Source organism: Panthera pardus, unplaced genomic scaffold (assembly GCF_024362965.1).
Source record: "Panthera pardus isolate Hobbes unplaced genomic scaffold, ASM2436296v1 HiC_scaffold_24, whole genome shotgun sequence".
NCBI classification, from domain to species: domain Eukaryota; kingdom Metazoa; phylum Chordata; class Mammalia; order Carnivora; family Felidae; genus Panthera; species Panthera pardus.
In genome coordinates, this window is record NW_026526810.1 from 1,201,360 (window position 1) to 1,215,369 (window position 14,010).

The 14,010-nt window shown below is 33.8% G+C and overlaps 1 protein-coding gene across 1 annotated transcript in view; it reads right to left on the minus strand.

The window, feature by feature from the left end:
- AGBL1 (AGBL carboxypeptidase 1) overlaps nt 1–14,010 on the minus strand; it is an 832,432-nt gene that overhangs the window by 38,484 nt on the left and 779,938 nt on the right. The gene's annotated exons all lie outside the window — the stretch shown is intronic.

The following is a 14,010-nucleotide window of genomic DNA, read 5'->3' on the forward strand; positions in this document are numbered from 1 at the left end:
CATCATCTGTTGTATTTATTTTCTTGTTCTGTGTTAGTGCTGTGTCCCTCATGACCATGTGATGACAGAGGTGATGGTTGACGTCCATCTTAAAGAGAGACATTTTCTGTAGGATTTTAGTAGGTACGCTTCCCAGCTTCAGTAAATGTCCTTTAATCTCAAAGTGCCATAGAATATTCAATATGAACTTTAACAATAGTTTAATTGTGTTCAATTAAGATATTACACTTGATTCTCTATCTCACGTGCACAGAACTGAGTTAATCATACTCCTCAGTCCCTAATGAATGGATGCTCTTACATTCAGATCATGCAAGGCACCTCTAGTGTTTCATGTATTTTTTTTTTCTTTTTGTGCTTCGTCACCTTTGCACACTCCCACCTAGATGTCCACTACATTTTGAACAATCTATGCTACTCTGTTTTATGTATGTGTGTGTGTGTATATGTATATATATATACATATATATGTGTGTGTGTGTGTAGTAAATTGCATGTGTTGTACTTACATAGTCATCCCATTCAGTTTCTTATTTACTTTACTAATATTTTTGAGATACCGTTATATTGCTCTTTGAAAATGTAGTTCATTACTTATTTTTTTAACTTTATTTTTTATTTTTTTTAATTTACATCCAAATTAGCCTATAGTGAAGCAATGATTTCAGGAGTAGATTCCTTAGTGCCCCTTACTCATTTAGCCCATCCCCTTTCCCACAATCCCTCCAGCAACCCTCAGTTTGTTCTCCATATTTATGAGTCTCTTCTGTTTTGTCCCCCTCCCTGTTTTTATATTATTTTTGTTTCCCTTCCCTTATGTTCATCTGTTTTGTCTCTTAAAGTCCTCATATAAGTGAAGTCATATGATTTTTGTCTTTCTCTGACTAATTTCACTTAGCATAATACCCTCCAGTTCCATCCACGTAGTTGCAGATGGCAAGATTTCATTCTTTTTGATTGCCAAGTAATACTCCATTGTATGTATACACCACATTTTCTTTATCCATTCATCCATCGATGGACATTTGGGCTCTTTCCATACTTTGGCTATTGTTGATAGTGCTGCTATAAACATGGGGGTGCATGTGTCCCTTCAAAACAGCACACCTGTATCCCTTGGATAAATGCCTAGTAGTGCAATTGCCAGGCAGTAGGGTAGTTCTATTTTTAGTTTTTTTGAGGAACCTCCATACTGTTTTCCAGAGTGGCTGCACCAGCTTGCAAATATCCAATGGAATAAAGAGTCTCTTCAGCAAGTGCTGCTGGGGAAACTGGACAGCGACATGCAGAAGAATGAAACTGGACCACTTTCTTACACCATACACAAAAATAAAGTCAAAATGGATGAAAGACCTCAATGTAAGACAGAAAGCCATCAACATCCTCAAGGAGAAAGCAGGCAAAACCTCTTTGATCTTGCCCGCACCAACTTCTTACTCAGCACATCTCTGGAGGCAAGGGAAACAAAAGCAAAAATGAACTACTGGGACCTCATCAAAATAAAAAGCTTCTGCACTGTGAAGGAAACAATCAGCAAAACTAAAAGGCAACCGACAGAATGGGAGAAGATATTTGCAAATAACATATCAGATAAAGGGTTAGTATCCAAAATCTACAAAGAACTTATCAAAGTCAACACCCAAAAAACAAATAATCCAGTGAAGAAATGGGCAAAAGACATGAATAGACACTTCTCCAAAGAAGACATTCAGATGGCCAACGAACACATGAAGAAATGCTCACTATCACTCATCATCAGGGAAATACAAATCAAAACCACAATAAGATACCACCTTACACCTGTCAGAATGGCTAACATTAACAACTCAGGCAACAACAGATGTTGGCGAGGATGTGGAGAAAGAGGATCTATTTTGTAATTCATTACTTATGATTGCTAAATAGTAATTCATCTCTGACGTATGTGATGGTTAAGTGTTGACTTGGCTAGATAATGGTGATCAGTTGTTTAGTCAAACATTAGGGTGAATGTTTGCTATAAGGGTGTTTTGTAGATGTGACTAACATTTAAAAGCAGTTGGCTTTATCTATGACAAAGGAGCTAAGAATATATGATAAAAGAATATATAATGGGGAAAAGACAGTCTTCAAAAAATGGTGCTGGGAAAACTGGCCAGCTCCATGCAAAAGAATGAAACTGAAGCACTTTCTTATACCATTTTCAAAAATAAACTCAAAATGCATGGAAACCTAAATATGAGACCTGAAATCATACAGCTCCTTGAAGAAAGCATAGGTAGTAATCTCTTTGACATTGGTCTCAGCAACATTTTTTAGATATGCCTCCTCAGACAAGGGAAACAAAAGCAAAATAAACTATTGGGACTACACCAAAATAAAAAGCTTTGCCACAGCAAAGGAAACCATCAACAAACGAAAAGGCAAACTACTAAATGGGAGAGGATATTTGCAAATAATATACCTAATAAGAGGTTAATAGCCAAAATATATAAAGAACTTAATCCAACACACATGTACAAAACAAATAATGTGATTAATAGTGAGAAGAGGACTTGAATAGACATTTTTCCAAATAAGACATGCCGATGGCTAATAGACATTTTCATGTCTATTAGTTCAATAGCACTAATCCTCAGGGAAATGCAAATTAAAACTACTATGAGGTATCACCTCACACCTGTCAGAATGGATAGTATCAAAAAGAGAAGAAATAGGTAGGTGTTGGTAAGGATGTGGAGAAAAAGGAACCCTTGTGCACTGTTGGTGGGAATGTAAATTGGTACAGTCTCTGTGGAAAACAGTATGGTGCTTCCTTAAAATTTTTTTTAATTAAAAAATTTTTTTAAATTAAAAGAAAATTTAAATTAATTCAATTTAAATTAAATTTTAAATTAAAAAATTTTTAAAAAGTAGGTTCCACTACTGGGTATTTACCCAAAGAAAACAAACATACTAATTTGAAAAGATATATTTACCTCTATGTTTATTGCAGTATTATTTATAATCACCAAGATATGGCAGCAATCCAAGTGTCCATTCATAGACTAATGGATAAAGAACATGTGGCACATATGTATATGCAATTGAATATTATTCAGCCGTAAAAAAGAATGAGATCTTGCCTTTCATTACAACATGAATGGACTTGGAGGGTATTATTCTAAGTGAAATAAGTCAGACAAAGACAGACTCCAAATAATTTGACTACTGTGTGGAATCTAAAAAAAAAAAAAAAAAAAAGGAATAAACAAACAAAAAGCAGAAACAAAAAAATACACAGAAGAAATATATGGCTGCCAGAGAGGAGGGGAGTGGGAAATGGGTGAAATGGATGAAGGGGAGTGGGAGGTACAGGCTTCCAGTTTTGAAATAAATAAGTCAAGGGAATAAGAAGTGTAGCACAGGGAATACAGTCGGTGGTAGTGTAATAGTGGTGCACGGGGACAGATGGTAGCTCCACTTGTGCTGAGCATAGCATAACATGTAGGCTTGTCAAATCGTTATGTTGTACTCCTGAAACTAACATACTTCAATAAGATAAAATAAAACAAGATAAAATAAGATAAGATAAAAGAAAATAAGATAAAATAAAATCAGCTGGCTTCACGTAAAGCAGATTAGCCTCTAAAATGTGGATGTAGGTAGGCCTCATGCAATCAATTACAGAGCAAAGATCGAGTTTTGCCAAAGAAGAAAGAAAAGAAAGGATTATTCCTCCAGACTTCAATACAGAAATTCTGCCTGAGTTTCCAGCAGGCTCAACTCTCACCTGAATCTCCGTGCTGCTGGCTTGCCCCATGGCTATAGGCTTTGCTCCCCACACAATCATATGAAATAATTCTGCAAAATCTTTCTCTCTCTCTTCTAAAACCATAGCTGCAAGCCTCACTTCCATCAGAAATACTGGACACTACATGTTTCTCCATGCCCACAAAAACATGTAAATTATTGAATTACAAATTTTTTACTTGTTTTAGTATCGAGCAAAGATTTGTAATTCCATTTCAATATATTAAAAATACAGTCTAATTGATTTTTACATTTTTCCTCAAATCTGATTGTTTATATATTTTGTAAAATTAATTCATTTCATATAATTTTATGCACCTACTTATGTGTATTTCATACCTTTTCAACATGGTAAAAATGTCTGTTAATTTTGTCATTATATCTAGGTCACAGTCAGGATTTATTTTCATCTCTCTTTTTTAAAATCATGCTTGTCAGAAGCTTATTTATCTTGTTTTTTTAGGAACCAACAGTTTGTTTTCTTTTCAATCTTTATTTTTTCTTCCCTTATTTTTCATTATGTTTTTCATCCATTTCTGCTGCTTCTTCTTCTTTTCTTTGTCTGCTTCTTGATTTGGGTTTACTCGTTTCTACTTCTCACCTGTTAAATTGAAGAATTACTTTCTTTGTTTCTAAACATATTTGTTTTCTGCTTAGGGTAGTTAGAACTATAGATTTTCTTTTACAGCCTGTTTTTTTTTTTTTTAAACAATCCATTCATTTTTAACCTGTAGGATTTTCATCATGATTCTGTGATTCATTTATAAGCATTTTCGCATTGTGTTTAGGATTTTTAAAAAAAAATTATGTAAGTACCATGGATATTTAACAAAATATACTTTAAATTTAGATACTGAATTGTGATATTGAAAGTTTCTGTCATTTTTAGTGAGATTTTCACTGGAGTAAACCATATGTGCGAAATTTGTATAAATCTGCAAGCAAAAATCATAACAGGATTGCAGGATTTAAAAAATATGTAGCAGTAAATATATGACAGCAATAGTATAAAGACCAAGAGAAGAGGAATGGAAGTATATTTTTGTTTCTTGTACCCATATGGGAACTTACATAGTAGAGTTTAGACTCCAATAAATCAAGATATGTAAACCCTAAAACATGACTAAAATAATAAAACTAATAAGAAATAAGTTGATATTAGATGTAATTGACTAATAAGTAAAAAAAGAGATATAATGAAAACATAAAGTAATCTTCAATTAATCCTAAAAAGGAAAAAAAGAAAATGTGGAATAAGTAACAAATGAGACATAGAGAAAAAAAGCAAGACAGTAGTTCAAAACATGACCTTACCAATAACCACATTAAATGTAAACATTTAGGGGTATCTGGGTGGCTCAGTTGGTTAGGTGTCTGACTTCAGCTCAGATCATAATCTCATGGTTCATGAGTTCAAGCCCTGCATCGGGTTTTGTGCTGATAGCTCAGAGCCTGGAGCCTGCTTCAGGTTCTACCTCCCCCTCTCTCTGCCCCTCCCCTGCTCACACTCTATCTCTCTCTCTCTCTCTCAAAAATAAACATTAAAAAAATAAAATAAATAAAATAAAATAAATGTAAGCATCCAATCAATTAAAAAGTAGAGATTGTTAGATTGGATAGCATATCAAAATCCTAATATACGCTGCCTGCAAGGAACAGACTTTAAATATAAAGAAGCACATAGGTTGAAAGTAAGAGGATGGGAAAAGATATACCAAACTAACACTAATCAAAAGAAAACAGGAACAGGGCGACTGGGTGGCTCAGTTGGTTAAGTGTCCAACTCTTGATTTTGGCTCATATCATGATCTTGCAGTTCATGACTTTGAGCATCAGATCAGGCTCTGTGCTGAGCATGGAACCTACTTGGGATTCTCTCTCCTCTCTCTCTGCCCCTTCCTTGCTCACTCTGTCTCTCTCCCAAAATAAATAAATAAACTTGAAAAGAAAGAAAACAAGAAAAGAAAAGAAAAAAAAGAAAACAAGAGTATCGATTTTAGTTTCAGAGCAAAGAATGGTTCCATAAATACATAGGGTTATTTCATAATGATAAAATGTCCATGACGATGATATGCCTATCCTAAACTTTTTAAAAATGTGTATTTATTTATTTTGATAGAGAGAGAGAGAGAGAGAGAGAGAGAGCACATGTGCATGCTAATCGGGGAGGGGCAGAGGGAGAGGGAGAGAGAGAATCCCAAGCAGGCTCTGCACTGTTATCTCAGAGCCCCACAAAGTTCTCAATCCCTGGAACCATGAGATCATGACCCAAGCTGAAATCAAGACACATATTCGACTGAGCCACCCAGGTGCCCCTGCCTATCCTAAACTTGTATGAACCTGATAATAGAGTTTCAAACTATAGGAAGACAAATTGATAGACTTGCAAAGACCAATAGACAAAAATTGCCCAAATAATCAATGCATAGCTGAATAAATTTCCAAAATTTTCAGGAGTTTCACATCAAGATATGTGACATCCCTGGCATTGTGGAAGTTCTTCTCCGTAATGCCTTTTCTTTAAGACCACTTTTCTGACTTCTAATTGCATAGATAAGTTTTATCTTCTGTTAAAATTACTATAAATCCATTAATATGATCTTGTGTGTTCTTCTGCTTTCAAGTGAAAATTCTATTTGTGAGATTATCCATGTATGTATAATTGACATTGTTAAGTCTTCTTTTTGCTTTATACTATTCCATTGAATTATTATACCTAAATGTATTTACAGATTCTTCTTTTGATTGATGTTAGAATTGTTTTCTCTGGGGGCAATGTTGGAATTTGTTCTCATGAGCTATCTCAAACTTGACTTTTGACAAATATATGCATTCATTTGTCTTGAGTGTATAACTAAGATTAGGACAGCTGTATCATAGGGTATGTGGATATGAATCTTAAGTAAATATATCAAAACGTTTATCAAGGTGGTTGTGACAATACTTACATAGCTTCTGTCCTCAGCAATATTGAACATGAGGGGCATGAGTAGGGTGAATCAACTAGGGAAGAAAATTGAAGACAGTGCTCATTTTCATGGAGTTCTGTACTGTGGCTTCTTGCATGAACCTAAGAGGGTTACTCCTTAAGATTTAGATACCTAGAGTACCAAATTTATGGAGGCACTTACTTTCAGATTTGTGCAAAACTCTGCACTTGGTCAAATTTAAGAGTAAGCACCTTCTGAAATTTTGCACCCAAGATGTTTCACTCACCACACTCCACTCTCAACCCAATAGAGTCATTCTTTGTTATTTCTTCAGTGGATGTGTGGTGCCATTACACTGTGGGTTTTATTTACATTTCTCTGATGATTAATGATGTTGAGTACATAGTACATTTTCAAAGTTTACTGATCATTTTGGTGTCCTCTTTTGTGAATTGTCTGTTCAAGTCTTTTGTCCAATTTTAATTGGATTAGCTATGCTTCCTGTTATTAATTATTTGAAGTTCTTTTTATATATTCTGCCTGCATCCTTTGTTTGGTTTTTCTATTGCAAATATCTTCTCCTACTCTGACTTTCCCTTTTACTCTTGAATGGTTTCTTCTAATAAATACAATTCCTTAATTTTAATGGAGTTTAATTTATTAATAGTTTTCCCTTTGGGTTACTGCTTTTCTGTCCTACCCCAAGGCTACTAATTTATTCTATGTTTTCTTTTAAGAGGCTTATGGTTTTGCCTTTTACATTTAGATGTACAATACACTTGGAATTGATGTTAGAGCTTAATGTGAGATCAAGGTCAACGTTTTTTTTTAAACGTATGAATATCAGTTAACTCAACATTGTTTATTAAAATTATCATCCTCTCCCTAATCTACTGTAGTGTCATCTTGACTCATATTGAATGAACTTGACTATGATCTTTCTATTCTGTTCCATTGATCTATTTCTAAAAACTCTTACCTTAATTTCCATAACCTTATAATTAGTCTTGCTTTCTGGTTTTGCAATTTCTCTAGCTCTATTCTTCTTCAAGATTGTTTTGGATATTGTCCCTTTCATATCCATATAAACTTTAGAATCACTATGTAAACTACCCTTATCCAAAAATTTTGATATTCTGATTGGAAGTGCATTGAATCTATAGATTCAATGTGGGGAAAGTTGATTTCTATGCAGTAGCAATTATTCCATCCCATGAACATAAGACTCTATTTAATCCTTCTTCAATTTTTTCAATATGTTTTATGGATATTCAGAGCAGGAATCTCAAGATTTTTTTCGTTAGAATTATTATTAGGTATTTGATGTTTTTTATTCTATCATAAAACGTGTCATTATTAACATTTTAGTTCCTTTTTATTTGTTACTGGTGTATAGAAATAAAAGTGATGTTTTATAATGGCCTTATATCAAGCAACCTTACTAAATTTACTCATTAATTTTTATATTTTGTATATTTTGAAAATTACATAAATAATTGTGTCAACTGTAAACAAAATTTCTGTTACTACCTTCCATTCCTTATGCTTTGAATTGCTTTTTTTTTGTTTTGTTTTGCCTATTGCACTATTGAAGCACAAGTACCTTCAAGAGTGATGGTAGGGGCTTCCATTTTGACTCTCAATCTCTGGGGGAAGCTTTTAAGATTTCATCATTAAGTATATTTGCTACAGATTCCTTTTTAGATACTGTTTTCCAGATAATGGAATTTACGGGGTAAATCATAGATTACTAGGAGGATTTTGTTGTTACTGCCATCAGTAGGTGTTGAATTTTCTCAAATGTTTCTATTGAGATTGTTTTGTCATTTTCCTCCTTACTCTATCAGGATGGTGCAAAACTTAATTGATTATCAAAGGTTAAACAACACATACATGATCACTTGGAATAAACTCAAGCTTGCATGATGTGTTACTGTGTGCATATGTGTGCATAATTTTCATTATTGTAATATCTTTGTGAGATTTTTGAACGGAATTATGCCAGCTTTATGAAACTGTTTGAAAAGTGATTCTTTTTATTTAATATTCTCTGAAAGAGTATATGTCAGTAGGTTTCATGCTCTTTCTTACATATTTTTACAAATTCACAGGGGAAAATGCTTGTCTTAGGAATTTCTTGTAAGCAATTTATAGTGCTCACATTCAACTTTATTCATAGTTATATGGTTTGCAACCTAAAAATTTCTCTTGGTGTTAATTTGGGTAAATTGTGTTTTTTTTCTCCAAGAAATTTACCAACTTTGTTTAAGTTTTCCATTTTATTTGCATAAATTTGATTATAACTCTTTTCTGTTCTCTTTCTCTTCCTCCTCCTTCTTGTATTTGTAAAACCTATGATGATATCTCTTTTACTATTCCTGATATTAGTAACTTTTTCTTGAAAGTCTTTTCACAAAACTTAATTTGATTGTATTCAATTTCTCTGTTGTATATTTGGTTTTGATTCCACTACTGTGCCTTATTTCTATTATTTCCTTATTTTAATTTAATTTGGGGTTAATTTACTCTTCTTTCCTTATCTTCTTGAAATAGAGGTTATTGGTTTTTGAGGATTTTTTTTCTAAGTATATTCAATTATGGTTATTTCTCCTATAGACTTAAAAGACTTAAGTTTATCACACATGTTTTAATAGGGTGTATTTTTATTATTATTTAGTTCAAAATATTTTCTAATTTTCAGTGTGATTCCTTGGATCCCTGGCTTATTTGGAGATAATCTTATTTTCCAAAGAGCGGAATTTGCTTTTTATTATTGATTTATAGCTTGATTCCACTGTGAACAGAAAATTTACTCTGAATACAATTATTTCTTTGAAATTTGCTAAGCTTGCTTTAAAGCCCCGTATATGACTACTTGTGATAAATGTCCTATGTCCAATTAAAAAACAATGCATTTTGTTATCATTCGGGGTAGAGATCTGTGTCTATTAATTCAGGTTTGTAAATGTTGCCGTTTTGATTGCCCATATCCTTGCTGTTTTTTGGTTGATTTGTTCTGACAGCTATTGAGTAAGATGTATTAATATCTCCCACTGCAAATGAATATTTTTCTATTTCTCACTTTAGTCTTTCATTTTTACTATATATATTTCAAAACAATATTATTAGACACATAAAATTTTTAAATATTTATATTACCTGGATAGATTAACCCTTTGGTTATGTAATTTCCTTCATTTTCTCTGATAATACTTCTGTCTTAGAGTCTAATTTATTAATATATTTAAGTCAACTTTTTTTTTAAGTTTATTTATTTTTGAGCGAGAAGTAGGGAGGCAAAAGCAGAGAGATTGGGAATCCCAAGGAAGCTCCACGCCCAGCACGGAGCCCAGAACGGAGCTGGATCGCACAACCATGAGATCATGACCTCAGCCAAAATCAAGAATCGGATGCTTAACCTTCTGAGCCACCCAGATACCCCTGAGCCAATGTGCTTTAAATTCGTGTTTAACTGGCATATTGTTTTTCATCCATTAACTTGCAGTTTTTTTGTGCTCTCACATTTAAAAAGTGTGTCTTGTAAGCACGTTTTTTCCTTTAGTCCAATGTTATGATTTTTTCTTTTAAAGAGTATTTGAACCATTTCTGTTTCTTTCTCTTTTCTTTTCTTCTCTTTTCTTTTCTTCCCTGTGTTTGGACCATTTAAAGCACCATAATTAGCAGTTATATTTTGTTGTACAGCCACTACATTATTTCTTTCCATTTTTTTGTTGCTCTTGTTTTATACTTCGTTTCCTTCTCGTCTGTTGTACTTTTTTTGTTGAATATCAGATATCACATATGGTCATTTTTTTCCATGTATGATAAATTTACAAGTTTCTGCAGGGTCTATCTTTCTCCAGTGCAAGCTTCTCCCTTATTAGGCAGATTGAATAGCAACAAATAAAATTATTCCAATCAGAGATGAAGGTTACCTAATTCTGGGTTGCAAGTGTCATGACTTATTGTTGGTCTTACCCACCCCTGGTTTGGTCCACCAGGTCTTAGGGATGTTTATAAATAAGACTCTCTGACTTTTTGATTTTCTACTTAGCTACTTATCATCATAGATTTTTTTTATACTGAAAATTCCTTCTGGGAAAGCAGCAAAATGTTGGGGTTACACCCTGAGTCTACTTCCTCAACAGAATTATGGTCCCCCAGGTCCGGGATTATTTGACAGCTCGAAACACATTTGCTCTCTCTGCTCCCATAGTTCTAAAAGGTTCCCCAGTTGTTTTACATCTTAACAGTGGCCTTATGCCTGAATTGTCACCAGAAAGTTGCAGATTCTTTGAAGGATGAAGCAGTTACAGAATTGAACATACTCTCTATGATCCCTTTCTTTCTGGGATTCTAGCTCTTTTGGCTTTGTTTATTGGCAGGTCTCTAATGCCTTCAAACATATCCTTATTTATTTATATTTATATTTAAATATCATCTTGACTTTCTAAATTTTTCCAACAGGAACACCAGTCTGCTGTGATCTACTCTATCATAAAGGGAAACACAATTCTCAACGGGTTATCAGCTATTTTTTAAGTTAAGAAAATTCTCTTACTGCATCTCTGACATTTCTTTTCCTTTTCTTTTAAATTATCACCAGCGGAGACTTTCACAAGATATTTGATGGTTTTTATTCTTTAATTTCTTTATCAGAGAGTTAAGGCTAGGTCAGAGAACAGCAAAAATTTTCTTAAAAGAACAAATACTTTAGCTTTTGTGGACCAACTTTTCAACTGTGCTGCTGTAGCACAGTAGAAGCCATAGATAGTACCTAAGTGAATGAGTTCGGCTGTGTTCCAATGACATTTTATTTACAAAAAGAGGCGAAAGGCCCCTAGATGTTAGTTTGTTAATCTCTGAGCTAAATTCTATTGGTACCAATATGCCCCAAATCTCACTGGTCCAAACCATCCAAGACATATCTCATTTATTTCTTGCTCATATTATATGTTAATTTTAGATTCATCAGAGATACTCTGTTCATGGTAGTTACTCCAGGTCACAAGCTAAGGGACCCTGTCACCATTTAGGAGAAAAGAATACTCTAGGAATTACATGTTTGCTTGAGAAGAAATACTCCTCACATGCATTCATTACTCATTGGCCAGAGTGCATCATGCAATACAATCCATGCATAAAGTGACCAGGAAATGCAATCCGATATGTGCCAAAATAGCAGTTAAAGAACAGACACATTTCATGAGTGATATAAATGCCAATTTTGGGGGGTTTTAAACTATCTTCCACAGTTTTCATTTATTTTTCTTTCTGATACTAATATCCTTAGAACTGTTTCCTTATTGATCATCTCTTGACTCAGATACGTCTACATTTTTCTTCTAAAATTAAATTTTCTTCTATAAATTTCTTCTAAATTAAAATTTAAATGACTACTTTTGACTTTAAAAATTCTATATGGTTATTTTTCAAATCTGCCATTAAAAATACTTTACTTACTTTGGTGTTTTCTACACCTCTATTCATTTATTTAATCACGTTAATAGCTCACAACATATCCTGTGGATATCTATTTGGTGTTACTTGATCTAAATCGACCTCCTGTTTCCCCACCTCAAAGAGCTACAGTCATGACACATAACATGGCTGTTGGTTCTCTTCTTGTTACTATCACTATTCTCAGACTAGTATATTCCATGTTGCAGAAATAGCCCTTATTTCGTCATTTGAGACAAATGTCAAAACTAACATCTTGTTAATGGGAAAAATAATGTAAATAGTTCATAAAAAGAAAAAAAAATTAAGCTAAACCAGATAATTACATGTTTCCCATAAAGTCCATTATCATTAGATAGAGCAAATCTATTACTTTATTTTTAACATAAAACCAAACCAGGGAAAACCACATGCCTACTCTTTGTCAGACATTCTGTATACATTATTTCATATGATCCTCACAACTTCACAAGTTAGATACTTTCTTAAGGTGGAAATGAAATAAGAAATGTAACTTGACCTTACTAAATGGTGAAGCTAGGGTTTCAACTGTGGCTTTCACTTGGGGTCTACACTCTTTTGACTATTGCATTCACATTTCCTTCCTTTGAGGTGGCAAAACAAAATCTAATTTTATTTGTTTACCACCAGCAAATTAAATTACGAGAAAACGTCAAAAAATTAAAATAAATCAATAAAAAAAATCTTCCCTGGAATGAGCTAAGTCCTCTTCCTTCCTACCTGAATACATGACCAGGCAACCATTTTCAATTTCTGCAACTTATCTGCACATGATTGATTCTCAGAACAATATGAACTCTGGATTATCTGACATAAAATCTACTGAAAATAATTAACTAAATATCTGATGTAAATTTTTAAGGAATAGTAAATATTAAACAATAATGATGTAAACTGAGGCCAGGTCTGTAAGACATGGTTGTCAGGTTCAGGACTAGAAAGTATACACGTGTGAATGACTGTCCTTCAGTTCTCGGGTCATTCAAAACAATTATTAAAATATGAAATTAATGGGGCACCTGGGGGGCTCAGTTAAGCGTCCGACTTCAGCTCAGGTCATGATCTCATGGTTCTTGAGTTATAGCCCCACGTCGGGCTCTGTGCTGACAGTTCAGAGCCTGGATCCTGCTTTGTATTCTGCATCTCCCTCTCTCTGCCCCTCCTCCACTCATGCTCTGTCTCTCTCTCTTTCTCTCTCAAAATAAATAAACATTTAAAAAATATTTTTAAGTATGAAGTTAAGTGGCTATTCGAACTCTAGAATATGCATGGTCAGGAGAAGACACACAGTTTCTATTCATTAGAATGAGCAAAGGAAAACATATATTAGGGATTCACCCCATAACTTTTCCCTATTACCCTTCCCAAATTTAGCATTTAATTTCCACAGAAACAGCAATGGGAGATCTTTGTGGTTTGAGCTGATTACTTCAGTGTCCCCTGGCTAAATTTGAGTCCTATGTCCAGTACTGCTCACCTCCTCAGGAAGTTCCTGAGGACTGAATAATAAATAATGAATTCAATGAAGGAAAAGAAAATCCTAAACGTTACATCCCTAAAACTCAGTGAAATCTTCATATGATGAGAACGGGGGGTGCATTTTTATTAATTTCAGTGTTTTAACTTTCTGTTGACCAGGCAGGAACAAGTCTGCTAAGCACATCACTTCATGTGAAGTTTCAGACAAATTTTCCAGAGGTCCCTTCCAACCAAATAAATAGTGGCTCCTTAGCACTGTCTGTAATAAAATTTTGTCACGACCAGTGACCCAGAAGGATCCTCAGAAGCTACCTTTGAAAGAACTTTGAACTCAGAGTTGGCAGATGTG